General features: G+C 40.0%; 1 long non-coding RNA gene across 1 annotated transcript in view; it reads left to right on the top strand.

Moving 5' to 3' along the window:
- The first annotated feature begins 621 nt into the window (after positions 1-621).
- LOC121298850 overlaps positions 622-26871 on the top strand; it is a 132018-nt gene continuing 105768 nt past the window's right edge. Inside the window, exon 1 of the long non-coding RNA XR_005947337.1 lies at positions 622-926. This is a non-coding gene — a long non-coding RNA (uncharacterized LOC121298850). The remainder of the gene's footprint in view (positions 927-26871) is intronic.

The following is a 26871-nucleotide window of genomic DNA, read 5'->3' on the forward strand; positions in this document are numbered from 1 at the left end:
ATGAATAATACGTTACCTAATCATGAACACACAATTGACACATTATTATATTATTATTATTATTATTATTATTATTATTATTATTATTATAATAATAATAATAATATAATAATAATAATAATAATAATAATAAACTTCCTGTTTTGACACAACGTGGAAGATAAATGTTTACACCCCATGCTTAAGGGGTGAGTGATGATTACATTAGTTGTAGTGATTGTGGCAGTAATGATTATAAATGGAACCATTATAACAGATTTGTGAGCTAGTTTTTCCACTAGTTTAAGTCTGTATTTTAAATAGGTTTCTAAGTACCTTTTATTGTTGTCGTGGACTATTTGGCAGTCAGTGCTTAATTGCTGTTCTGTCTCGATGGCACTGCGCTGTGTTTATTCATTTTTAGAAATGGAAACGGTGATGCAATTTGATTGCTGTTTTCTAACGTGAGTGGATGTGCTGTGAAACTCAGGAAAGAACAAAAATGCAGCACTGTGATACTATAGGCTGAAACGCTTTACAGCATGGTGATGCAGTGTTTTGCTTTCTGAAACATTTCTGGCGGCGCTCCTGTATCGTCTAGCGTTACATAAATGTAAAACTTTGATGCAGACACTACTACACTCTGAAGAACGTTTGGAAGCAACTATTTATTCACAGAATTTACTAAAAAATTACTGTATGACCGTATCTAATCTGAGATGTAAAGTTCATTGCACCAGTGAAGTCACTAGTGGGAGCTGCAGAGTGAGAAGTAATTCAGAGGCGAAGACAGAAAGCAAGAGGCAAGAGTAAGACGTGGAACTACAATACTAGCTTTTAACATTGCGAACCAGACAGGGTTGCAAAAAACAGCATCCAGAGGCACAAACAACTATCGCAAAAGAAAAGTCGTAAATTTACAAGGACCATAACCTTCTATGGGGAAGGTAGGTAGCTACAAAAGTATCTTAGAAGCCTAAATGTTTTTGGGAAGTGAGCTGGTTGGTAGTAATTTGATTCAGGGGAGCTATGCTTCAGAGAGTCGAGAAGTGCTGCAGTGCGAACTAGCGCTTTTTTCTATCTGGACTGTAAACATGTTTTTGTAAGATACCGTGCTGTTAAATATGAAGAAAATAATGCACCGGTGTAGTACCGGTGCATACTGTAGAAATGCGCGGTACTTGATCATTCATGACTGTAAGCAAAATGCATCGGGATGTATTTCCCTCTTAAGCACATTTTAAAACTGACAACAAAGGTACTAAAAGAACATACCTAGGTTGGACTGCAAAAACAAAACACATTGTACGAAGCTAAATGCAAATGTTGCACTTAGTGTTCTCTTTAAATTTAATTGGATCTGATTAGTTTTTTGCGTAAATAATTTCGAGTTCCCGTAGCGCAATTTAATAATAATAATAATAATAATAATAATAATAATAATAATAATAATAATAATAATAACACCTTTACTAAAAATGCATCCACCGAGCTCTGATAAACCACATACTGATTTTGAAGCAGAAAGTTGAAAGGCTAAAGTGTGTATTTCAAAAGTAAAAATACGCAGCCTCAGTTCGGGGCATTTGTTAAGAGTCATTTTTTGTGCACGTTTCTGAAATGTTGCTAACAATCAAAGGTGCAATTCTGTGTATTGAAATAATGCGTTGTAACTACGTTACACTTTTATGTATGGCCAAAGTCACATTAGAGGGTTATCCCAAATAATTGAGTTTACAATAAAATCATAATAATATACATTGACTTTTATTATTATTATTATTATTATTATTATTATTTATTATTATTATTATTATTATTATTATTATTATTATTTTTTTATTGTATTAAGACACAACAAATTGTAAAACATCTGGATACAAAACACAACCAGTGAGATTAAAGATGCAGTGTCACAGAGCCATGTTCAATTTTACACTCAAATATAATTCCTTGGTATCTGTACTGCCGTTTATCTGACAGTAGACCCAGTGGACTATTTGGCTTGTTAGCATTCCCAAAGTATAGAAGTCATAGCTGTAGGGAACCAAGCTCTCTGCCCCTGAAACCTGATTGCCATCATCAAATCACCTTTGCTTTGATTGTAATTTACCACAATGACTTGGTCTCTAATACATCTTCAACATGTGCTTTTGTTACACAGAACAACCATATATACACAAAGACTTTTTAAAAAAAAAAAAAACATACAGCAACTTATCCTTGTAAAAACCCTTTCAAACTGATTCAGGGTGAGTCCAATAATAAGTTGTCCACTTGCTTAGGACTTTTGAAGTTTGGTGGTTACAAAAATGTCTGCAAGCCTTCAAATTGGTTTGTTTAAGGAAGATAATGGTTATAATTGCACACTATTGGTCCAGTATGGCTTCAGCTTGAAATGGTATTTATTAAACCTTAGACGGACACAAAATTGCATATTGGATGAATAGTTTATATGTGTGTGCAGTTATTTCACTGAAAGGTATATGAGCTTAATTTTCTTAAATAAGTGTGTTTGTAAGGTATGAAGAATGTGTGACCTTTTTATCGTTTCTTTATTTCCTGTTAACAGTGGTTGTTTCTTTAGCTAGGTATACTTTGAGATATAGATTAAATAGTTCAAAAGCCTAACCACTGAACCTCCTGACAAACTGTATGATGTATCACACCCTTAATTCATGGCAGTTCAGTGCTAATGGGGATTTCTACCCAAGTAAGGAACTTTAGGCTCAATAAGTTGTATTGTCACATCAAGAAACACAAATCACAAACTCATGTATGAATATGTATTCAATTTTAATTACACCAGTTGTAACTACAATAGGGTTTTCAAGTTGGATTATGCATTGGGTTTCATGTGTAATATGTTAACCAGGTAATGCATTCAGCAGGGTTAGAAACTAACAACATTGTGGTACTAGTTGGGTTTGAGAGGTTGAGCTCTCTCCCTTGGCGCAGTCATGCTGTGGGGGATGGGCCATGTCTCAGCTGCTGATTTTTATTAAAGTCAATATTTGGGGGTTAGGTGGCAGAGTGCCACTGTGGAGAGCGTTAAATACTTTTTCATTATTCATTCATGGTTTGGCGGCCTCGTCATTTCGGGGAGAGGTGGCTACAGCCACTTTTTATCTGAGGCACTGGGATGCATGTTTTTCTAGCCAGCCTCGCTCAGGTAGCCGCCAGGCACCCGCGGACGAGACCTCCGGCCAAATTTATACTTCATTCAGGTCCTGAGCGCCCTTCACAGACATAAATCATCTGCAATTGCAATTGCTTTTATCACCATTCATTCTCTGCCATTCATTTAAGCGGATTCTCCGTGCTGAAAAGGTAAACATGTGCAATGTGGGAGACTGAAGGAAATTCAAATGTAGATGTGCCTGCAGCAGCCAAGAATGGTTTAAGTCCATAGTGTTTGTTTTTATCTCTACAAAAGAAAACCCAAAAATAAATAAAGGACATAAAAGTTACACCCTTTTTTTTATTAAATTACATTGTTTTGTTCTGTTGAATGCAGTGCTACTACTGGTCCGTAGAAGGAATCTACGAACAGGTTTGGAATAAAATAACATTGTTTTTGTTTTCCTGTATACAAAAAAAATGATTTCCATTACATGAGAGTAGATGTTGAACTTCATGCTAATTTGAACTCGGCTGTCGCCAACTAAGACGTAGCTTTGCAGTAAACTAATGTGATCCATCTGCATCTCCATCAATTTGCATTGTTTTCCATTTCATGATATGGATATCCTTCTGTCTGGTGTTGATTGCTGAAGTGTATTGTTGGCTCCAGGGATCAGCTCATTTTGCCTCCCCAGCGCATCAGCACACACAACGGCTGCGATGCTGGCTCTGGGGATCAACCCAGTGCGGTCTCCCCAGCGCATCAGCATGACAAGCGTCTGGTTTGAGCTAAGTAGGGTGCATCTCTGGGGTCTTCAAGTGGGCACCTTCCAACCTTGTACTTGGCTTGATTCATGCCAAAGCTGCCTGATTCCAACCTTGCTGAAGCACCCCCAGATCATCACCGATCCTCCACCACATTTCACAGTGGGTGCGAGACACTGTGGCTTGTAGGCCTCTCCAGGACCATTAGACGACCAGGTGTTGGGCAAAGCTGAAAATTTGACTCATCTGGGGGTACTTCAGCAAGGCTGAAATCGGGCAGATTTGTCTTTGTGAAGGACGCATGAATCAAGCCAAGTACAAGGTTGTCCTGGAAGAAAACTTGCTTCCTTCTGCTCTGACAATGTTCCCCAACTCTGAGGATTAGTTTTTCCAGCAGGACAATGCTCCATGCCACACAGCCAGGTCAATCAAGGTGTGGATGGAGTACCACCAGATCAAGACCCTGTCATGGCCAGCCCAATCTCCAGACCTGAACCCCATTGAAAACCTCTGGAATGTGATCAAGAGGAAGATGGATGATCACAAGCCATCAAACAAAGCTGAGCTGCTTGAATTTTTGCTCCAGGAGTGGCATAAAGTCACCCAACATCAATGTGAAAGACTGGTGGAGAGCATGCCAAGACGCATGAAAGCTGTGCTTGAAAATCAGGGTTATTCCACCAAATATTGATTTCTGAACTCCTCCTAAGTTAAAACATTAGTATTGTGTTGGTTAAAAATGAATATGAACTTATTTTCTTTGCATTATTTGATGTCTGACAACACTGCATCTTTTTTGTTATTTTGACCAGTTGTCATTTTCTGAAAATAAATGCTCTAAATGACAATATTTTTATTTGGAATTTGGGAGAAATGTTGTCAGTAGTTTATAGAATAAAACAAAAATGTTCATTTTACCCAAACACATACCTATAAATAGTAAAACCAGAGAAACTGATAATTTTGCAGTGGTCTCTTAGTTTTTTCCAGAGCTGTATAGCTGTGAGTCTGTTGGGATAGGTCTCTACCAACTTTGCAAGTCTAGACTTGTTAATATTTGACCATTTTTTACAAAACTGTTGAAGCTCTGTTAAGTTCCTTGGGGAGCATAGATGGACAGCAATCTTCAAGTCATGCCACAAATTTTGATTGGATTTAGGTCAGGGGTCTGTCTCTCTGACTGGACCACTCAAGGACATTTACCTTTTTGTTCCTGAGCCACTCCAGTGTAGCTCTGGCTGTGTGCTTTGGGTCGTTGTCATGCTGAAAGGTGAATTTACATCCCAGTTTCAGCTTTCTTGCAGAGGGCAGCAGGTTTTCCTCAAGGACTTCTCTGTACTTTGATCCATTAATTTTCCCTTCTATCCTGACAAATGCCCTAGTCCCTGCCGATGAGAAACAACCCCATAACATGATGCTGCCACCATCATGCTTCACAGTAGGGATGGTGTTCATTGGGTGATGCGCTGTGTTGGGTTTGCACCAAACATTACATTTTGCATTTAAGCCAAAAAGTTCATTTTTAGTTTTGTCAGACCACAAAACTTTTTGCCACATTGCTACAAAATCTCATTGTTTTTTTGCAAGGTGGGCTTTCTTGAGTAATGGCTTACTTTTTGCCACCCTACTATACAGGCCAGATTTGTGGAGTGCTTGGGATATTGTTGTCACATGCACACTTTGACCAGTCATGGCCGTAAAATCCTGTAGCTCTTGCAAAGTTGCCATTGGTCTCTGGGTAGCCTCTCTGATCAGTCTCTTTCTTGCTCAGTCATCCAGTTTGGAGGGATAACCTGATCTAGGCAGGGTCTTGGTGGTGCCATACACCTTCCACTTCTTAATAATTGTCTTGACTGTGCTACAAGGGATACAAGGCCTTTGATATTTTTTTATACCCATCCCCTGATCTATGCCTTTCAACAACTTTGTTCCAGAGTTCTTTTGAAAGTGCCTTGGTGCTCATGGTTGAGTCTTTGCTTTGAAATGCACTACCCAGCAGAGGGAAGCTATAGGAACTGCTGAATTTATCCCAAAATCATATGAATCACTACAATTTAACACAGGTGGAGGCCACTTAACTTGGTGTGTGATTTTGAAGACGATTGGTTACACCTGAGCTAATTTGGGATTGTTATTACAACAGGAGTGGACACTTATCCAACCAAGCTATTTCAGTTTTCATTTTTGATCATTGTAGATAAATGAAAAAAAAAAACAATTTTAATTCATTTTAATTCTAGGCTATAAGGCAACAAAAGGTGACATTTTTAAAGGGGGTGTAGACTTTCTATAGGCACTGTAGGCACGTACAGTAACTGACAAAATTAAAATAGAAAGAAAAAAAAGTTTAAGTATATGTAAATAAATTAGTAGGTGCTTCAGCTATATATATATATATATATATATATATATATATATATATATATATATATATATATTATATATATATATATATATATATATAATTCTGCTGCTATTGTATATATTATTGGACTGGACTTTCTAGTAAACTAACAAAACCACTGATCAATTAGCCTCAGTGGATGTTATATTATGCATTTGCTAATGCTTTTTTACTGCCTGGGACTGAAGTTTTTTGTATGTCTGTGATCCATATTGCATCATTTTGTGTTCTGTGTTCCCACGGATGTTTGAATGTTAATTAAAATGATTATTAACAGCAGTGAGATTTAATTATTATCACTTGCATGTGATTTCTGTCCTATGGTACAAGGCAATAAAGGCATACACAGTTTAACAAGCATCATCCACAGCTATGATCAGCAAAGAAAAAAGCCTACTTAAAGTGTTCAGATAAGTTACCTAATTCAATTCTATTCATTACAGTACACTCTCGCTATAACAAACCTGTTGGGATCTAAGCCTTTTTTTCGTTATAGCCGGCAGTTCGTTGCAGCCAAGGGATAATCAAAACGAGCAATAATGAAGTTGCTTAGAGAGAGGCGTTAACTACCGCTAAATTAATTACAGTATCATAATATGAGCCCTGTTTTTATTCTTTTATTTTCTTGATTATTATAGTACAGACAGTCCTTGACTTATGATGCTTCGACTTACGACACACGGCACTTAGGACTCTTTTGCATTATTACCCTGCTTCGACTTTACGACATCCATACACCATTTACGACACTGCGAGACCTGAGCCATGCGTCGTGTGTACATGCTGGGTGTCTGAACTGCAGCAATTGACTCAAAACAAAACTTAAGCTGTGAACATGATGAGGGGCGTAACTTCAGGCGATTGTATTTCCTGATAGGAGTACCACATACACACACTGAATACGTCATTGGAAAGCCCAGAGTCTGTACTTTTTTACAATATAAATAAATGCCTGAGTAATATGAACGTAACCACCGGGCTGAGTGTAAAGAGTTAAATAAATATTTGCATGGGTACAATATAACGGGTCATTTTTGTAAAACTTTTATCTGGCTGAAGAGTCAGGAACGTCCCCAATTTATAACATTGTGCCTATGGGAAAATGTGCTTCGACTTACGACGCTTGAACTTACAACGCGACTTTCAGGAACCAGTTGTGTCGTAAGTGCGAGGACTGCCTGTATTTGTTTTGAAAACAACCACTACTACTATACTAGGCTAACAATGATATTGTGAATACAGTAAAAGTAGAATTACACCAACCTACAGTATTTGTGATGTGCATCCAGTAGTCTGCATTTATTAATTGAAGAACACAGTCCAAAAAAAAAAAAAAAATTGCAAATTGAAACAGGACTTTCAAAACCAGTTGAATGTGAAAAATGTAGGAGAGGATCCTCCTCTCCATCCAGCAAATGAAATGTCTGAACATCTGGCAGAAGTTGCTCATTGTCGTCATTTTCTTCAAACATCATGATTGACAGTGTGTGTGTGTGGGGGGGGGGAGTCCTAACGTCTTATTTCAAATGTTTTTGACACTTCCTGAATGACTACCGGACCATGTGTCAGCTGCAAGAGACATCATATCTTTCAGAGTGAAGGAATTAAAAAAAGTCACAGCCTGTTTCTCTTGTGACTCGGATTTCTCTCAGTAGCCTTTTTCTGTACTGCTTCTTGAATGCTGCAATTATCCCACCATCCATCGGCTGGATTTTGTTGTGTTTTTAGTTAAGTATACAACTTTCATTTTTCCGTCAGGTATCTCTAACTGGTCTGCAGGAGAGTGCGTCGGGCAGTTGTCCAGGAGTAGTAATGGTTTTTCCATCTTGATGCACTTGACATTGATGTTTCTTAACACTGGGGACAAATTCCACAAAAAAACATTGTTTAAAATTTTCCTCCGTCATCCAGGCTTTTCAGGAGTTCTTGTAACTTCATATTAACGTGATGAAAGCATCGTGGCTGCCGTGATTTTCCAATGCAGAGCGGGGTAATTTTGTGACTTCCACTTGTCTTTGTACAGAAGAGAAACGTCACCCTTTCCTTTGGCACTTTATATCTCTTCTCTGAATCAGCCCTCTGAGACAATGTCCTGTCAGGCACACATTTCCAGAACAACCCTGTTAGCATTGTCTAACTGCTCCTGTGTATAACCTCCCTTGTAACAAAAGTTGCTTTAGTTTTGGGAGAATGCTGTTTACAGCCTCATCATCTCACAAACGGGACTCGCCAACATTTTTCAACAACTGCCAACCATGAAGCTCCGCCTGAATTTAACACCGATGACACAAATAAAATGTTTATTTTATTGTACATTACATTTGTTGCTATTTACAAAAATGCTGGCTGGCTATGAATTAATATCTCCAATAATTAATCATTTGCTATCCATTTATTCAGCGCTTGTCAGGCGCATCAGGTCCAATTTATTTTCACGTACACTGTTACACACACTGTTTAAAATATTTTTTTCAGCGTAAAACAGGTTTAAACGGCATTGAATCACAAAAGGACATTCAGTACTGAATCTCCAGCCAAGCCCCACTCCTTGTTCACTGTATTTTTCACATAGCTCTATATAGATGTGCATACTGATAAATCCTCTCCTGATCACTTGTTTTATCACCAAACTCCTCAATAGTGCAAAACTTATAGTTACTGTAACATCTCAAAAATCTCTGCAAATGTCTGTGATATTCTTTGAGCGCTGGATGTATTCAGAATGAATGAATGGTAGACATGAATCAGGAAGGATGGACATTGCCCAACTGCATTGGGAAAGGTAGTTTGTTTTTGTTTTTTTGTAGTAGGTTTTTTTTTTTTTTTAATGGGAAGGGGTGAAGTCAACGTGAATGGAGTATTGGCTATACCAAATCTGTCTGACGATAAGCGAACCCCTCCTCCATGCCTCTCAGCTTCTCAGAGAGTGACAGACAAGCAAATGCAAGGGGTTCTCACAAGACGCTAGATCTAGCTCTGCAGCTGCAAGTAAAGTGTGACGATTAGTTAAATAAAATACCACATCAAACACTGCACTCTTTCTAGAGCAGCAATATCCTTTTTGTAGTGAGGTGACCAGAACTGAACATAGTATTCTAGATGAGGTCTTACTAGTGCATTATAAAGTTTTAATATTACTTCCCTTGATTTAAATTCAACACTTTTCACTATATGTCCGAGCATCTTGTTAGCCTTTTTTTTATAGCTTCCCCACATTGTCTCAATGAAGACATTTCTGAGTCAACATAAACTCCAAGGTCTTTTTCATAGATTCCTTCTTCAATTTCAGTATCTCCCATATGATATTTATAATGCACATTTTTATTGCCTGCATGCAGTACCTTACACTTATCTCTATTAAATGTCATTTGCCATGTGTCTGCCCAGTTCTGAATTCTGTCATCAGTTTGAATGACCTTTGCTGCTGCAATGGTGTTTTCCACATCTCCTATTTTTGTGTCGTCTGCAAATTTAACAAGTTTGCTTACTATACCAGAATCTAAGTCTTTAATGTAGGTTAGGCAAAGCAGAGGACCTAATACTAATACCTGTGGTAATACACTGGTTACCTCGCTCCATTTTGAGGTTTCTCCTCTAATCAGTACTTTCTCTTTTCTACATGTTAACCACTGCCTAATCCATGTACATGCATTTCCTTGAATCCCGACTGCGTTCAGTTTGAGAATTAATCTTTTATGCAGGACTTGGCAAAAGCTTTGTCAAAAATTTGTTCCATACAAGGTTTGGATTCTTGAAGGTTTTTCTCCAGTACAATGAGACTGCTTCATGATTGGTTAGATTGAATTGTATTTGTTTGTTGATAGGGGTTTTAATCCATTAATGATTAATCACAGCTGTGATTTCACAATGCTACCTTTTCCATTCTACAGTGAACTTTAAGTTTTGAAAACATGTTGTCAGTATTTATACATAAAATATATGAGCTCTTAAAGAAACATAAAATAATTACTTATAACATGGATTATTAAGCCTAATATTCAATACTTTACATTTTTTAACATTAAAAATTAATTTGCCACAAGTTTTCCCAGTTACAGAGATAGTCCAAATCCTTTTCAGTTAGCTGGGCTGCTGTTTCAGAGTCCACTACTCCCCCAAGTTTGGTATCATCTACAAATTTAACAATCTTGTAATGTGTATCTTGGGCCAAGTAATTTATATAAACGAGGAACAGTAAGGGCACTTTTACACCTAGTTTGTTTGACTCATTTGTTTGGAATGTGAAACCAAACATATTCTGGTTCTCCTGGAAACGAACCTCTCCAAACAGCTAAGCAAATTGTGGAAGTGATGTACTTCAGCAAGCACGACAGAAAGTATCTTGCCACTGTCGCACATATGCAAAGCAGGGTTTGTCAAATCACACACACACACCAGACAAGAACACCATAATGTTTCATGTACACAACAGCACATCATGTTGAGCATGATGAAAAATGTTTTTCCAGAGAGAATTTCCACTCTAGTAATCAGCAAGAGAGCAGAGTGCATTTGGAAAAGTGCAATGTGAAACCAATAGAACAGTTTGGATGAAGCTGCAAGTGAACCAAACAAACACATTTGAATTCACTCTCAAAGAAACTCAAGTTCGCTTTAATTTTTAAACCTGAAAAAATGAGTTTGTTGCAAGTGAACCATGATTTGAATCACTTGCAAGTGAACTAGTAGTACCCCACTAAGTACACCCCCCCCCCCCATCCAATTTTACACCTCTAACAATTATTCTCTGCTTCTCTGCTTTTAACCAGTTCTGCATCTGAATACACATTCTCCCCTGTATTCCTGATTTATATTAATTTATATATGACTGTGTCAGGATGGCAGAGTGGTGACGTCAGGCCAGAAGCAGGTTAAACAAACAAGTACTGCAGGGCAATGAAGATTTATGATATCATAAGCATTGCCATCATCTACATTAGCTGTAACATCCTCAAAAAAGTCAAGTAAGTTAAGAACATAAGAAAGTTTACAAACGAGAGGAGGCCATTCGGCCCATCTTGCTCGTTTGGTTGTTAGTAGCTTATTGATCCCAAAATCTCATCAAGCAGCTTCTTGAAGGATCCCAGGGTGTCAGCTTCAACAACATTACTGGGGAGTTGATTCCAGACCCTCACAATTCTCTGTGTAAAAAAGTGCCTCCTATTTTCTGTTCTGAATGCCCCTTTGTCTAAACTCCATTTGTGACCCCTGGTCCTTGTTTCTTTTTTCAGGCTGAAAAAGTCCCTTGGGTCGACACTGTCAATACCTTTTAGAATTTTGAATGCTTGAATTAGGTCGCAACGTAGTCTTCTTTGTTCAAGACTGAACAGATTCAGTTCTTTTAGCCTGTCTGCATATGACATGCCTTTTAAGCCCGGAATAATTCTGGTCGCTCTTCTTTGCACTCTTTCTAGAGCAGCAATATCTTTTTTATAGCGAGGTGACCAGAACTGAACACAACATTCAAGATGAGGTCTTACTAGTGCATTGTACAGTTTTAACATTACTTCCCTTGATTTAAATTCAACACTTTTCACAATGTATCCGAGCATCTTGTTAGCCTTTTTTATAGCTTCCCCACATTGTCTAGATGAAGACATTTCTGAGTCAACAAAAACTCCTAGGTCTTTTTCATAGATTCCTTCTCCAATTTCAGTATCTCCCATATGATATTTATAATGTACATTTTTATTTCCTGCGTGCAGTACCTTACACTTTTCTCTATTAAATGTCATTTCCCATGTGTCTGCCCAGTTCTGAATCTTGTCTAGATCATTTTGAATGACATTTGCTGCTGCAACAGTGTTTGCCACTCCTCCTACTTTTGTGTCGTCTGCAAATTTAACAAGTTTGCTTACTATACCAGAATCTGTTAGTTAAGAAAAGTTAGTTAAGCATGACCGCCCTTTTCTGAACCCATGCTCGCTATTTATTGTTGTTGTATAAATAGTTCTTCTTAATATTGATTCCATCATTTTACATGTTACAGGGGTTAAACTAATAGGTCTATAATTACCTGGGTCTGTCTTATCCTCCTTTTATAAATAATGGCACAACATTTGCAAGCTTCCAATCTATTAGCCAGTAGCCCACATATTTCTACCCTTGTTTCCTTACACACCCTTGGATAAATCTCATCTGATTTGTTTTTTTTTTTAACACTGTAGCTTATATAATACCTCGACTTCACTGATGCTGAAATCTTTAAGACGTGTGTGCGCAGCCGGGCAGCACTGGCGGCTTTATTATTTATATCCTCTCGGATGAAAACATTCAAGACATATTTGTTTAGTAAATCAGATATTTTGCAGTCCTCATAAACCTAGTTATCATATTCATCCATTAATACCATAACTTCCTCTTTCAGAGTTCTATTACTTTCATAATACTGGAAATGGTTTTTAGGATTACGTGTAGCATAACTGGCAGTATTTCTTGATAGATCTCTTTTGGCGTTCCTAATATCCATTTTTTACCTGTTAAAGCATATGCCTATATTCTTCCCAAGTTTTTGCTCTTCCTGTAAGTCATATACAACATTTTTTTCTACTCTTAGTTTTTATTGATTTGTTTAACCATCTTGGTGACTGCTTGTTCCCTTTCACTGGAATGACAACCATTACCGAATGGGAAGAGCCCCCTTTGACCATCAATTTACCGAGCATATATAAAAGCTGCCCTATCAGGGCCCTGCAGTGAGGAGGAAGTCCCTCCCACCTCCTGTTGAAGAGGGTCGTCCTCACAGTAGCATATTGTACTAGAGAATTGTTTTAAAACTGTGCACAAAACAAAAGCTAGTAAAAAATATTACGTTTTCTAACTCTAAGTAGTTTTACGATAAACAAAACTTAGTAAAGCCAACCTGAACACTTTTTAAATATCCCATGGCAAACCTTCAGCTATTACCAACAGAAGTAAACTTCCCTACAGGAAAAGGTGCCGTCCCATAGTACATTAATGCAGGGTTAAAAAGGTCAAGGTCCTCCAAACTCATTTAAAGGGGCAACATTTCCCAAAAGCAGCGCTTAAAAGGGAAACGGTAAGCATAACTTTTTTACTTAGGTTTTCATTATTTTTTATGCTTATTAATACATTTGAATGCCTGGCCAGGCTAAAAGCGGTACGCTATAATTGACCACTTTATTAATGTTTACTTTTGTGTGACAGGCGTCACAGCCGATTGACTCGGCATCGACTGCTCGGCACCAACCGCACTCTACGCGGCACCTACTCGACGCCGACCTCGGGGCGATTGACTCGGCACCGACTACGCAGCACCGACCACGCTTCCTCTGCGCCGATGCTGATATACTCGGTACCAATTCGGCCTGCGCTGTTTTAACAAGCTCGGCACTGACACGTTGCTCGGCACCGATGCCCTGCGCCATGTCAGTGCGCTCCACAGGGTCATCAGCTGGTTTCCACCGGTGTGACCAGTGCACGGCGAAGATCAACAGGCAGAACAATCGTCCTGCACCAAATGCTTGGGGCCAGACCACGCGGCAAGGCGCTGGCGGGTGAGTTGGACTACTCTCCATGCAGGAAGTTCTCAAAAAGAACGAAACACAGGAGATCAGCCCTCTCCCCAGCGGAGTCTCTCTCTTCGGGGCAGGGGAGAATCTGTGGTCCAAGGCCCTTCACAAAGGTTCTCTAGGACCCTTCCTGCCACTGTGACCAGGGAGCTCCCCCATACCCCGGGGTCACCCTCCCCTTCTCCACCACCGGTGCAGAGGCGCAGGCACCTCTCTGTGGAAGCGAGATGGTCGCTGCCGAGGCGGCACCACTCAAGGGGACGTTCGCCAGGAAGCAGGCGGTCACCGTTCAGGTACCACTATCCTTCCCTGTGTAGGTGCAGGCGCTCTCCTACTGAGTTGCCACAGAGATGTCCAAGCTTGTCTGAGCGGAGGTTTCAAGAGCTGGAAGAGACAGTGAGGGCCCAGCAGACCATGCTGGAGACCATTCTTAAGTTAGTTAGTTTGAATCTGTTCAGTCTTGAACAAAGAAGACTACGTGGCGACCTAATTCAAGCATTCAAAATTCTAAAAGGTATTGACAGTGTCGACCCAAGGGACTTTTTCAGCCTGAAAAAAGAAACAAGGACCAGGGGTCACAAATGGAGTTTAGAAAAAGGGGCATTCAGAACAGAAAATAGGAGACACTTTTTTACGCAGAGAATTGTGAGGGTCTGGAATCAACTCCCCAGTAATGTTGTTGAAGCTGACACCCTGGGATCCTTCAAGAAGCTGCTTGATGAGATTTTGGGATCAATAAGCTACTAACAACCAAACGAGCAAGATGGGCCGAATGGCCTCCTCTCGTTTGTAAACTTTCTTATGTTCTTATGTTCTAGGGTTGAATGCCCCCTACCACCGAGCAGCCCCAGCCCCGCCCCAGTCCCGCTGTCCATCCCCGGCACCTAGACCTCCAAGCCCAGACGAGCTGTCATTTACGGCCTCAAGGTCGGACGTGTCTGACCCCGCCACAGCGGGCAGGCCAAGCCGAGGGCTCCTTACCGCCCCTGCCGCACGTGTCATAGAGGGAGGAGTTCCGGGCCCTCATGCAGCATCCAGCTGCTGCCATGGACGTTCCCTGGCTGGCAGAACAGGAGGGAAAGGGGAACCGCTTCCTGAAGCAGAAAGGGCACCTACAACATGCCCTCCCCTTGTGCCAGGCTTTTCTCAAGTTGGTTCGCGCATCTTAGAGCAACCCAGCATCCACTCCCTCAGCCTCCAGAACAGCAGAGTCCCTGCTACACACAGCAGGAGCCCAAGAAGCGGGCCTAGGCACGTTCCGCACCATCTGGGACATGGTCACGGTACTGGTGCAGGGATCCACCTTCACTTGAGGGGACAGAGACCCGACCTGCCCATCCAAGCTCTGCAGAATAACTGATGCCATGCTCAAAAAAGCAGATGCGTCAGCAGTGCTGTCAGTGCTAGCGGCAAATGCAATGGCCATACTGGTGCTCTACCAGACCCAGCTAGCGGCCATCGATGTGAGCCTTGATAGGTCCCACAAGGCCACAGAGATTACTTCTAAATTCTCTTGCCTTCCTGCTTAACTCCAGCACCCCAGGTGGTCTTCACAGCCTGCAGGGGCAACTGAGCCTGAACGCTGCCCTCCACCCCAGAACAAACAAGCAGGCAGAGGAAGAGCTGGTGGCAAGAGACCACCGCTGGCCAGGGGTAACTGGTTCTCCGGCTGGAGACCGAGGCCAGGAACTAAGAAAGATCTGCCCCCTCCCAAGCCCAAGGGAGACCTCACAACCGGACTGACCAATGGACACGACCCATGGCAAGGGTCACTGAGACAATGAGACACGGTTACGCTGTACAATTCCGCTTAATTTTGCCACCATTCAAGAGTGTGCTCCTTACCACCGTCGAACCAGCGAGTGTGATACTTCTTCAACAGGAGCTCGCCATTCTTCAACAGAAGAACACTGCGCTTGGTAAACCCAAGCTATGCCCTCAGCGGCTTCTACGCCAGGCACTTCCTGGTGCTCAAGCGGGACAGCGGTTTCAGACGTTTTCTGTACCTTAGGATCCTCAACATATTCATCAAACAAAGGAAGTTCAACATGTTGACAGCAGAGCATGGCCTCCAGTTCGTCCAGCTGGGCGACTGGTTCACATCGATCAACCTGCAAAACACCTACTTCCATGTCCCGATCCGTCCCACGCACAGAAAGTACCTGCACATCACCTTTCAAGGCAACGCGTATGAATGCTGCGTGCTGCCATTTGGTCTCTAGCTGGCTCCCCGCACATTTTCCAAGTGCATGGATGCAGCACTGGCTCCACTCAGGCTGCGGGGTATTTGGATCCTGAACTATCTGGACGATTGGCTAGTTTGCACACGTTCCAAAGCACACACCAAGGTGCACACAAAATAGGTCATAGATTATGTGACGAAGGCTCTCCATACATCAACAGAAGAGCAACTTTGTACCGTCTCAGTCCACAGTGTTCCTGGGGATCAAACTGAACTCTGTGAGCATGCTTGCCTCACTGTTGGAAGACAGGATTCAGTCGTTGGAGGTCACACTCTCCCAATTCAGAGAGGATGCTTTTCTACTTGTCAGAACATATCAAAGGTTGTTGGGGCTGATGGCAGCCGCCTCGAGAATCCTTCCACTAGGGTTGCTGAGAATGCGCCCGCTTCAAGCCTGGGTAAATACACTCAAGGTGCACCCGGTCTACGATTGATACCGGCTGGTGCGAGTGCCTAGACAATGCCGGAAGACAATGGCTCCGTCCCGGCAATTTGCGCCTCTCCCCTTGGCTCCGCTCACACAAGGGAAGTTGTCACTACAGACTCCTCCAGCCTGGACAGGGGAGCGGTCTTGAATGGAAGGGTAATAAGAGGTCAGTGGAAAGGACATTGGCAGCAAGCGCATATAAATGCTCAAGAGCTGCAAGCTGTAGCACTGGCGCTTTCTCATTTTCGCCAGCAGTTAGCGCACAAACATGTGCTCGCCTGGATGGACAACATTACAGTGGTAGCCTACATAAACCACCAAGGCGGCCTGCGCTCGCCAGGCCTTCACGCAGTGCACAGACTCCTGTCCGGGACGCACAGAAACTTGTGTTCCATCAGGGCGGTTCACCTCCCAGGTGTGGACAACAAGGCAGCAGACCTCCTGTCCAGAAGAACTCCAGACAGCTTGGAATGGAGACTGCATCCTCAGGTGGTGAAACAGATTTGGGAGAGGTTTCGTACTGCTCAAGTCGATCCCTTCACCACAGCTAAGTCCACTCATTGCCCCCTATGGTTCTCTATGGAGAGTGACGGGGGCCCCCTTGGGAGTATACACGCTAGCTCACCCCTGGCCACAGGGGCTCTTGTATGCGTTCCCTCCGCTACCGTTATTACCCCTGATACTAGAGAGGATCAGGGTGGAGAGCACAGGTGTTGCTGGTTGCACCCAGATGGCCGAGGTGCCCCTGGTTTGCTCTCCTCTCTGACGTGTCGGGTCAACCGTGGCAGCTCCCACTACGCAAGGACCTCTTGAGCCAAGCGAAGGGGTTATTATGGCACCCTAACCCAGCCCAGCTCCAACTCTGGGTCTGGCTGTTGAATGGAGCCGTCTATCCAGACGAGGTTTGCAGTGGTAGAGACACTACAGTCTGCTAGGGCACCAAACACTAGTGCCCAGTATTCATATAAATGGAAAGTTTTTCAAGACTGGTGCATTGCTGAAGGTCACGGTCCGGTGAACCTGCCCTATTGCGACAATGTTAACCTTCTTACAACACCTGTTTGATGCGGGAAAATCCGCGTCCACTCTGAAGGTATAACTGGCAGCAATATCGTTGTGCCTTGACAAAATTGACTCTGTGTCCCCTGGGGCACACTTCCTGGCCGTGCAATTTCTTAAAAGGGCTCGGACGCTTCGTCCTCCCATGAAAGGCATGGTCCCCAAATGGGATCTGGAACTGGTACTTGTGGGTCTCACTTTTGAGCCCATGGCGTCAGCAGAGCTGCGCCCGGTTTTCTTGAAGGTGGCATTTTTAATAGCCATTACGTTTGTCAGACGAGTAAGTGAGCTTCCATTTGCTGTCCATCGATGACGTGTATGGCTTTCACTGGAAATGACTCGCGGATAACCCAGCCTTTTTGCCAAAGGTGGTCTCATCATTGCATCATAACCAACCAGTGGTTTTGGAAACTTTCAGACCTCCCCAACACAAGTCAGAGGAGGACCGTAGACAGCACACGCTTTGCCTGGTCCGGCCTCTGTGCTGATACCTGGATATGAAGGCGTCCTAGAGACAGTCCAACCAGCTGTTTGTCTGCTTTGGGTCTCGGTCTAGAGGTCAGGCCCTATCGAAGCAATGTCTAGCGCACTGGGTGGCAGGTGCTATACACTTGGCGTATGAACAGACAGACTCCCCCTTGCCGGGGAACATTACGGCCCATTCTACTAGGGGCCAAGCAACTTCGTGGGCTTTCCTTCATGGTGCCTCCTTGGATGAGCTTTGCAGTGCTGCTACATGGACAGTTAGTCAGACATTTGTGCGTTTTAACCGCCTTGATGTTGCAAACCGAGCAAGGCCCTCTCTGGGCTCTAAGGTGTTGCAGGCGTCATGCCCTTAGGCGTCGTGAGAGCTCTGAGGCTATCACCGCGAGGCTGTAGTGTCGGTAACCTGGTAACCTTTCGTTAATGGTTGTCATTCCATTGAAAGGGAACCCTGGTTCCCTGAAAAAGAATGACAACCATTACCCTTCGAGGTTGTGTCCCCAGCTAACCGCCGATTTCGGAAGAAAATGGCGATATGCTACTGTGAGGACGACCCTCTTCAGCAGAAGGTGGGAGGGACTTCCTCCTCACAGCATTGCCTTTTTTATATATGCTCAGTGAGTGACGGTCAGAGAGGGCTCTTCCCATTAGGTAATAGTTGTCATTCATTTTCAGACAACCAGGGTTACGGTAATAACCTAACGTTAAACTTTGTCTTTTTCATTTTAAGTATATACTTGTCCTGCTCGTCTTGCATTATACTTTAAATCTGTTCCACTGAACTTTAACTGTCTGCCCAGTCTATTTCTCAGTTCCTGTCTCATCCCTTCAAAGTTATCCTCTCTGAAATGATAACTTTAGTTTGTGCAGCTTTGCCTTGAATCCCAGGTAATTTCAAATTTAACCATGTTTTGATCACTTAATCCAAGTGGTTTTACAACTTCTGTATTACATAGCATGTCCTGGTTATTTGTGAACATCTGTTTTTGCCTTCACTTGAGCGCTTAATTTTTTATGACAAAACCCTATAATGGGGTCAGTATTGCCAATTTCAGTTTTGGAACATATGTGCAAAAATCTAAACCAACTACGTTTTCATATCTGCCATAAAAATTTACAGCTGCCCAGCAGAAACATTGCTCGCACTACTGTAGTGATCACAGAGGAAGATGCTGGGTCATGTGGAAGCACAGGGGAACACTTTCCTTATTGACATCCATAGAGCCGGTGCAGTTTTAAATACTTCCACATGGCATGTGAAAATTGCTGCTGTTCATGTGCAGCTCCAGAGAACCTCTATGATGTGGTTTGTTCACACTTTAAACCTTAGAATAGGATAGAGTATTTGTTCATTGTTTTATTTCACAGGCGTGCTTCCCTTTTAATACATTTGTTGGTGTAATTTGTTAACGTATTTCTAAAATGTCGATACCAGGGTGGTGGTGACGAGCCCCAGACCACTGCCAAAACTAAACCTCCTAACAACCAACAGACTGATAAGGCCAATACCTTACTAGGATATATGGATGCACCCTGCGTGTGTCTCTGTTTCAAAATTACATTTTACATGTACATCCCGTGAATATACTAACCAATTCAGCCTCATAGATTTTGGAGAGTGTAAATTAAGATGTGATTTACAGTATACACTATCCTGCTGTTCTTAGCAATCCCACTCAGTCATTCAACATTGGAAGTAATAATTACTATTTGGGGTACCACTCTTCCTAAAGAATCGCTCATCAAAATTTTTAACATATATTTCATGATTAGATGAGTATCTATTAAGGGATGTCAAGCTATTTAGTGTACAAGCTATGAAATGGGTAACAATACTCCACCCTAGGCCATTTTTTCATCTGCAATCTCCAATGTTTGAGGTTGGTGTGAAATAGATACAGAATAAATCATATTTGCTAGAATGTAAAAATATAAAACCACACATAGAAAAATTTACTAAATATAATATATGGTTCCCTTAAACTGAATTCATTATTTTCAGATCTGTGTATAACTTATTTCTGTTTTTAAAAGATATAATAAAAAAGTTTATATCAAGCAAGAAACTATTGCTTCTCTAAGAACAAACTTGCTCTTAATGTACAATTATTAAAGTACCGTATTACTTTGAATTACCGCCACCCTTGAATAGATGCCACCCTATCCCAGCTCAAATAAATGCAACACTTAATAAAGAAACGCATACAAAACACAGTATGGCAAAACATTAGAAAAATAAGCAAAATTAATTGAATACACTTCAATAAAAAGTATTTAAAAGACTACAATTACACACTGGAGCATAATGGTATTTTACTGTAAAGTGTAGGAACCCAGACAAAAAAAGAAAACTGTAGGTACACAGCACTATGTACTAAGTAGAGCAGCACTAATATATATTTAGGAATTAGCAAGAAAAATAATACATTTTAGTTGTAATGCAGGAGCTGTATGATTATTATTTAAGTTTCTTAAAGGTCTTGAGCTCTGGGATTTCAGCAGTGTTTATCACACTTGAAAAGACCCTCGCACCAGTGCTCTCATATTTAACACTTAGATTACAACTGTCTATAAGAACATGTCTACATGTCTAAAGTCTACACCCCCTTGAACTTTTTTCACATTTTGTTGTGTCAATGCCTCAGAGTTTCATGCATTTGAATGAAGGTTTTTCCCACTTATCTACACATCATACTCCACACTGTTAAGGGGAAAAAAGTTTTCATTGAGAAAAAAATTATATATAAAAAATACAAAACTGAAATATCATAATTGGATAAGTCTCCACCTCCCTCAGTTAATACTTGGTTGAAGCATCTTTGGCAGCAAACAGCTATGAGTCTGTTGGGATAGGTCTCTACCAACTTTGCACACCTAGATTTGGCAATATTTGACCATTTTTCTTTACACAACTGTTCAAGCTCTGTTAAGTTCCTTGGGGAGCATTGATGGACAGTGATCTTCAAGTCATGTTATTCCACGAAAGGTGACTCTACCAAATATTAATGTGTGGGGGTTGAATACTTATGCAAGCAAGATATTTCAGTTTTTTTATTTTTCTTAAAAATATTTCCCAACATAAAAGCAATGTCACACGAAATTTCAATGTACCATTTGTAGTTCAGTAATATGAGAGAATACATTTTAGCTGTAATTGATGCAGAGTGAGCAGGAAGATTAACAAAAAGAACATTACAATAATCCAAACGAGATGTAACTAATGAATGAATGAGAATCTCAGCACCCTTAAAGAATTTAAGTACTACTTTTCAAATATGTATTTGTGAGAGAGGTCAAATTTGGTGGAGCTGAGTGAACAGTTTCGCTCAGCATTTAATGAGTGAGCAGAACAGCCAAAATAAACAGTTGTAACAAACAAAAAAACACAGGACACGGCACATTCGCCAGAGCAAAAGAGACAAACAAAACGGACTAAACAAAATCACTAAACAAAACACGGTGAGCTTCTATTTTTCTTATCTTTTACAATTACCTCTGTCTCCAATCCCATTCTCCACTCACCGAACACACAACCCTGAGAGGGTGAAAACATGCAGCTTTTATGCAGCTGTACCATGAATCGATTGCTAAACAATCATTCAATTGGAGACGCGGTACAACTGCATGTGAATTAATAAAGTGCAATTCCCTGTGCTCACATATTATTACATTTTACTTGCACGTGAAGTGCTGTGCAATCCTCATGCCTAAATACAAATATACATTTTATACACCAACATTAACACACAACACAAAATACACACAAGGACGGGCACTTTGCCACAGCTACACATTACATTATGTAAAAATATAAATCTGTACAGTAGGCCTATTCAGTATACAGTACAGTAGTAAAATCAAATGAATACCTAGCACACTTTTTTGGTACTTTAGCCTACTGCTGCTGCATTGTACACATTGGTATACAATGCAAATAAAATATTTTAAATTGAAACTAAATGATTTTAGGTTTTTTTTTATTTTATTTTAATTATTATTATTTTTAACTTGGTCTACTTAGTAGCCTAGATTATTAACACACAATAGATCATGGTCCTATATAGATGCTCACAATGAGCTGGAGGGGTTAGTAGCACATGTGTGTAGTCTGTTGCTTCCAACACACTGGGAAAAACAGAAATGTCATAGAAATTTGTTTTCAAGGCTTGTAAGCACACCCTGACTTTAGTGAAAATTAGGTACTTGGGTGTGCGTCTCAAATATATTGAAAAAGTGGACTTTTGACTTTCAAAAGTTCTTAACAAATTGATACAATTGTAAGTGTCGCAATTGCCCGCAGCTTTAGTACATCTCATTACAATATTTTTGATCCCTCATTTGTACTATCTCTGTATTTGTGAATTTCTGCAGGAACGCCCATAATTACATATTCATTTAAGGCTAAAGCACAGAACTGTGGCTGCAAAGCATTCGCTAAAATGATGCTGACAGTGTTGCGTTTGTTTAATACATTTCACGCTACACTTCCTTCTGGTTTGCATGTGGTTTGCAATGATTGCGACAGACGCAACACTTTAGTACATCTACCCAATGTATTTAATTTGTGTAATTTATTTATTTAAGTTGGCCTTGGCTTCTTCACGAGATGGGTAGAAGAGGTCAGGCTAACGAGTAAAAATAAATTCAGCTAGGCCGTGGGATATTAGATTTATACAACATTTCTATTGAGTTGCTTTTTGTTTTATTTTCTTTTTTTTTTGGCAGTCTACATCTGTAGTGATCTAATGGTGTTTTACTATTGGTTGTATAGTCGGCGATGCTATCCAGGTGTTATACACATCAATATCACTGCATGTTGATTGATTTTTCATTCAGATCAGATCTACACTCATTTCGCTTTGCGTCAATGCTCATTGGTGTCTCAACAAGAAAATACTTTAGTAGTGCGATGTGAAAATAGCGCTATGGAATAATATTATTTTCTTTAGTGCGGGCAAAAATATCTTAATATTTGATTGAACATTGCTCCACATGAATTATGCCTATGTCATAGTAGAATTCAAAATACATATCAAACTGCCTTGCACTGATTTAACACCTTGCCAGAATTCGTGTGACATTTTCTAAAACTGCAAGTGAAAAAACAGCTCTGTCTGATGTGTGTGATTAACTATATAGTATAAAAAAAGGATCAGCAAAGTGAAAAAAACAGCTCTGTCTGATGTGTGTGATTAACTACACAGTGTAAAACAAGGATCAGCAAAGTGCAGCTTCAGATTTGGCAAGAGAGTCAGAATCGGGAGATACAGATGTTACGTCACTCAAAAAAGCTTCTCGCTATCCAAACACTGGCCCAACTTGCAAGGTAAATCTTGCGTATAGTGATAAACATTTTATGTTGTGATCCAATTTATGTTATGAGGAAGGTAATAAACAAAAAGGTGAGTTTTTTTTTTTCTTTGTACAACAACATTTATTTTATTTAAAGGGTTTATTTAATTAGATTTGACAGTTTTCACTTCCGTGCACAGCTAAAAAAATTTAAAAATGCATAAGTAAACCTCAGTTATTACTACTTTATGAAAGCATTTGTTGCCACTTTGTTTATTGGGAAGAAATGGCAGGGATTTAAAAAAAAAAAAAAAACGTGATGTCTAGTTTTTGTACTGCCTGAAATATACCCAACAAAATAAACACATCCACGGTGTGACATCCTTTGCTTTACAGTTAATTTAGTAGGGTAAAGTAAAGCCTTCACAACCTATTTTTAATACAGTTTTTCATATAATTTTATGATATAAAATCATTGCAAATTGTTATACTTTTGTTATATTTAGTTAGGAATTGTGCAGCATATGAAAGTGAAAGTAAAAAGCAGAGACGACAAATAAACTCTCCATTTACATCTGCTGTAAACCTGGATGGCCATAATTAGGCAAGTAAAATTGGAATGTTTCTGTAATATCATTCCAAAATCTTACTGAGTTGTTGTAAACACCCTTTTTAATGCAACACACTTTTAATGAATGGTTTGGTTCTCTTGATGTGTGATATCCAAAATACTTATTAGCATAGGCCCTCCATAACTACCATGAAATGACACCCACTGGTTTGTTCTAAACCCATATCAAAATAAAAAGGACAGGGTCAAGTGGATTTATTTCAGGAAGAAATCACTATTACCATAGCGTGCTACCCATATTTTTACTAAATTTACTGTGAGCATTAATTTAGTGTGCACTATAATGTCTGAGAATACACGTGACCATGTGATATAAAAAGCCCCAGCAGTCCTGGCATATCTTTTGGTCAGTAGACCGAAAATGGGCGATCAACAGACACAGCACTCAGCAGGGGACAGGCAGAGGCAACATAAAGTGAAACTGCACTGCTTACCTTTTAATTTTAACATGTATTCCTTGTTTGGATAAAAACCTTTTCCTTTCCCTTTAATGCATATAACAATGAAAGTCATGTTCTGCAATGACATATTTTTCTTTTTGTTCTGCTTGCTCAAGAACTATCGATTGAGACGTGGCCTCAGTTCTCTTCCTTGTCAGCATTACCACCCTGCAGAGCAGGCTCCATGGATCAGGGTGACAAAGCTATGAGAATACAATCAATAGCACCCACCCGGGAAGCCAGCAACCTGGTAGAAGCCCACTTTCATATTCTGTAAACCTGCCTTCTGTGTGGGAAATTTAATATAATTCCCTGTGAGTTTAAGGAGGGCTTTTTTTGCTGTAAACTGCAGGTTATTAAATAGGTCGCAGTTAAAACTGATTGACATAGTTTAAAGCAGGAGTGTCCATTAGTTTATAAAATTGCATTGATGTACTGTATTGTTTTGGAATTCTTCTTTAAAACAATCCGCCTGTTTAATATAACACATGTATTCAACATGTGCAGTCTGCATTGTATTTCTGACATTCCCATTAAGCCAATCACAACTCACAGAGGTAGTAAAATAGCCAATCAAATGGCGCGCAGGATCCATTTCCTCACACCCACAGCACACATAATTCTGATTAGGATAGCGAAGCGAAGGCTTGTTTAAACTATTTATTTTACTTTGTGTAAAATTTAAATCAGTAGCCAAAAAGTAGTTGGAGATGAATGGCACTATACAAATACAATAAATAAATAAATACATAAATAAATGTCATGGAAACGAAAGTTGGAGGTGGAACACAGAAGATTCCAAAATTGTTAGGTTCACTGAACAATTTTGATGGCAAGCAATATGTCTCATTTGCAGTGCAACTCTGCAGTTATGAAGGATTATAACATACAACGGCACTACAACACGCTCCACAAAGCAATGTATTTTGAGTTTACTGGAAATGAAAGAAGGTATGGAGTCTCAATGAAAGGGTTTTCTGAAAATGAGAAGAAAAATCCAGTGGTTAAATCAGCTGATGTAGTATGCCCTGAAAAAACAGAAAATGTTTCTAATGTCAGTTTGTAACACGGTTGCTGAGCGTATTACCAAAATGGTAGGCAACATTAACTTTAATGTTGTTGAAGAAGTTTAAGCCTGAACAACACAACCACAGGAAAGGACTTTTTAACTTCAAGAAGCCATGGAAAATGCAGAAATACCTTGGAAGAAACTAACAGGGATTACAACAGATGGTGCACCGTATATGACTGGGAAAAAGAGTGGACTGGCTAGCAGAGTGCTGGAAAACATTAAACAAAGAAATGCAGCAGTACCCATTTTCGTACACTGGACTCTGCATCAGCAGGCATTATGTGGAAAAGCTGCAGAATTAGAACACGTAGTGAGCACCGTTTTAAATGGCCCTTGCTGCCAGATGAGTTTGACACCCCTGACCTAGATAATCAATTATCATTTGTGGACTTTTTCCATTCAAATACCTTTTCATAACCAAGTAATTCAGCAAGATGTATTTATTTTGTGTTAATGAATCCAAAAAAAAATCTGTTGAATTGATTTGGTAAACTGAATGAATTAAACAAATCGAGTCAGTAAAAAGGATCAAACAGTGGTTTAAATAGTGTGCCTATCAGTGGTTAAAGCCTGGTTTCCATACCCACTAATAAATTATTACTTTAATGCGTGCACTAAAATTAACACCCTTTAGTAAATATAGTGAGTGCAGCTCATCTCAGCTCATTTAAATACATCAGCATGCATTACCATATCAATCACATATTCATTCTGATCACCATCGTGTGAAGCACTAAATTTAGTGCACACCATAATATGCCAAGTGTTGCACGTGATAATGAATAAAGTTGGAATAGTAAATACGGAAATTATTAACATACACACTAATGGTAATTATTGTGGACCATAAAGTCTAACGCCTTTTCTTAAATGAGGCCCGAAGTGTATTAATATGGTTACACAAAATATAGAATGAAGAAAAATTTCAAAAACTGCTAAAATAATATAAAAGTATAGTTGAACTATGTAGCACTCCTCTTATTCACCTGCCCCCTCTCCCATTCATTGCCATTTCCGATACACAAAGTAGAAATGATTAGTTTAACCCTGAGGTCTGTATTAATTTGTATTGTATTAACCTGTATATTTTGTTGCAATTGTTATTAAGATAGTACAGAGCTGGAGATGATTTAATGATACCAGGGATCCTAGTTTTCCACAATAAAATAATGATATTCTCTGAAAAAAAAAAAAAAGAATCTGTGTTATTCCACAAATAATATTCATATTAGTTTATCTTCAAGTTAGTCTGTCATGTGGACGGCTATTGCCAAATTTATTAATCTAATCTTTAGAGGTGATTTTTATCTTTAAACAACTTGTTCAATACAATAGTAACAACGCACTGGATACTGAAGTAAACTGCAGCTATGTTTCTACGTTATTCCACAGCAAACAGATTCCTAGGGTCCCTGGTAATAA

Source organism: Polyodon spathula, chromosome 2 (assembly GCF_017654505.1).
Source record: "Polyodon spathula isolate WHYD16114869_AA chromosome 2, ASM1765450v1, whole genome shotgun sequence".
In the NCBI taxonomy this organism is placed as follows: domain Eukaryota; kingdom Metazoa; phylum Chordata; class Actinopteri; order Acipenseriformes; family Polyodontidae; genus Polyodon; species Polyodon spathula.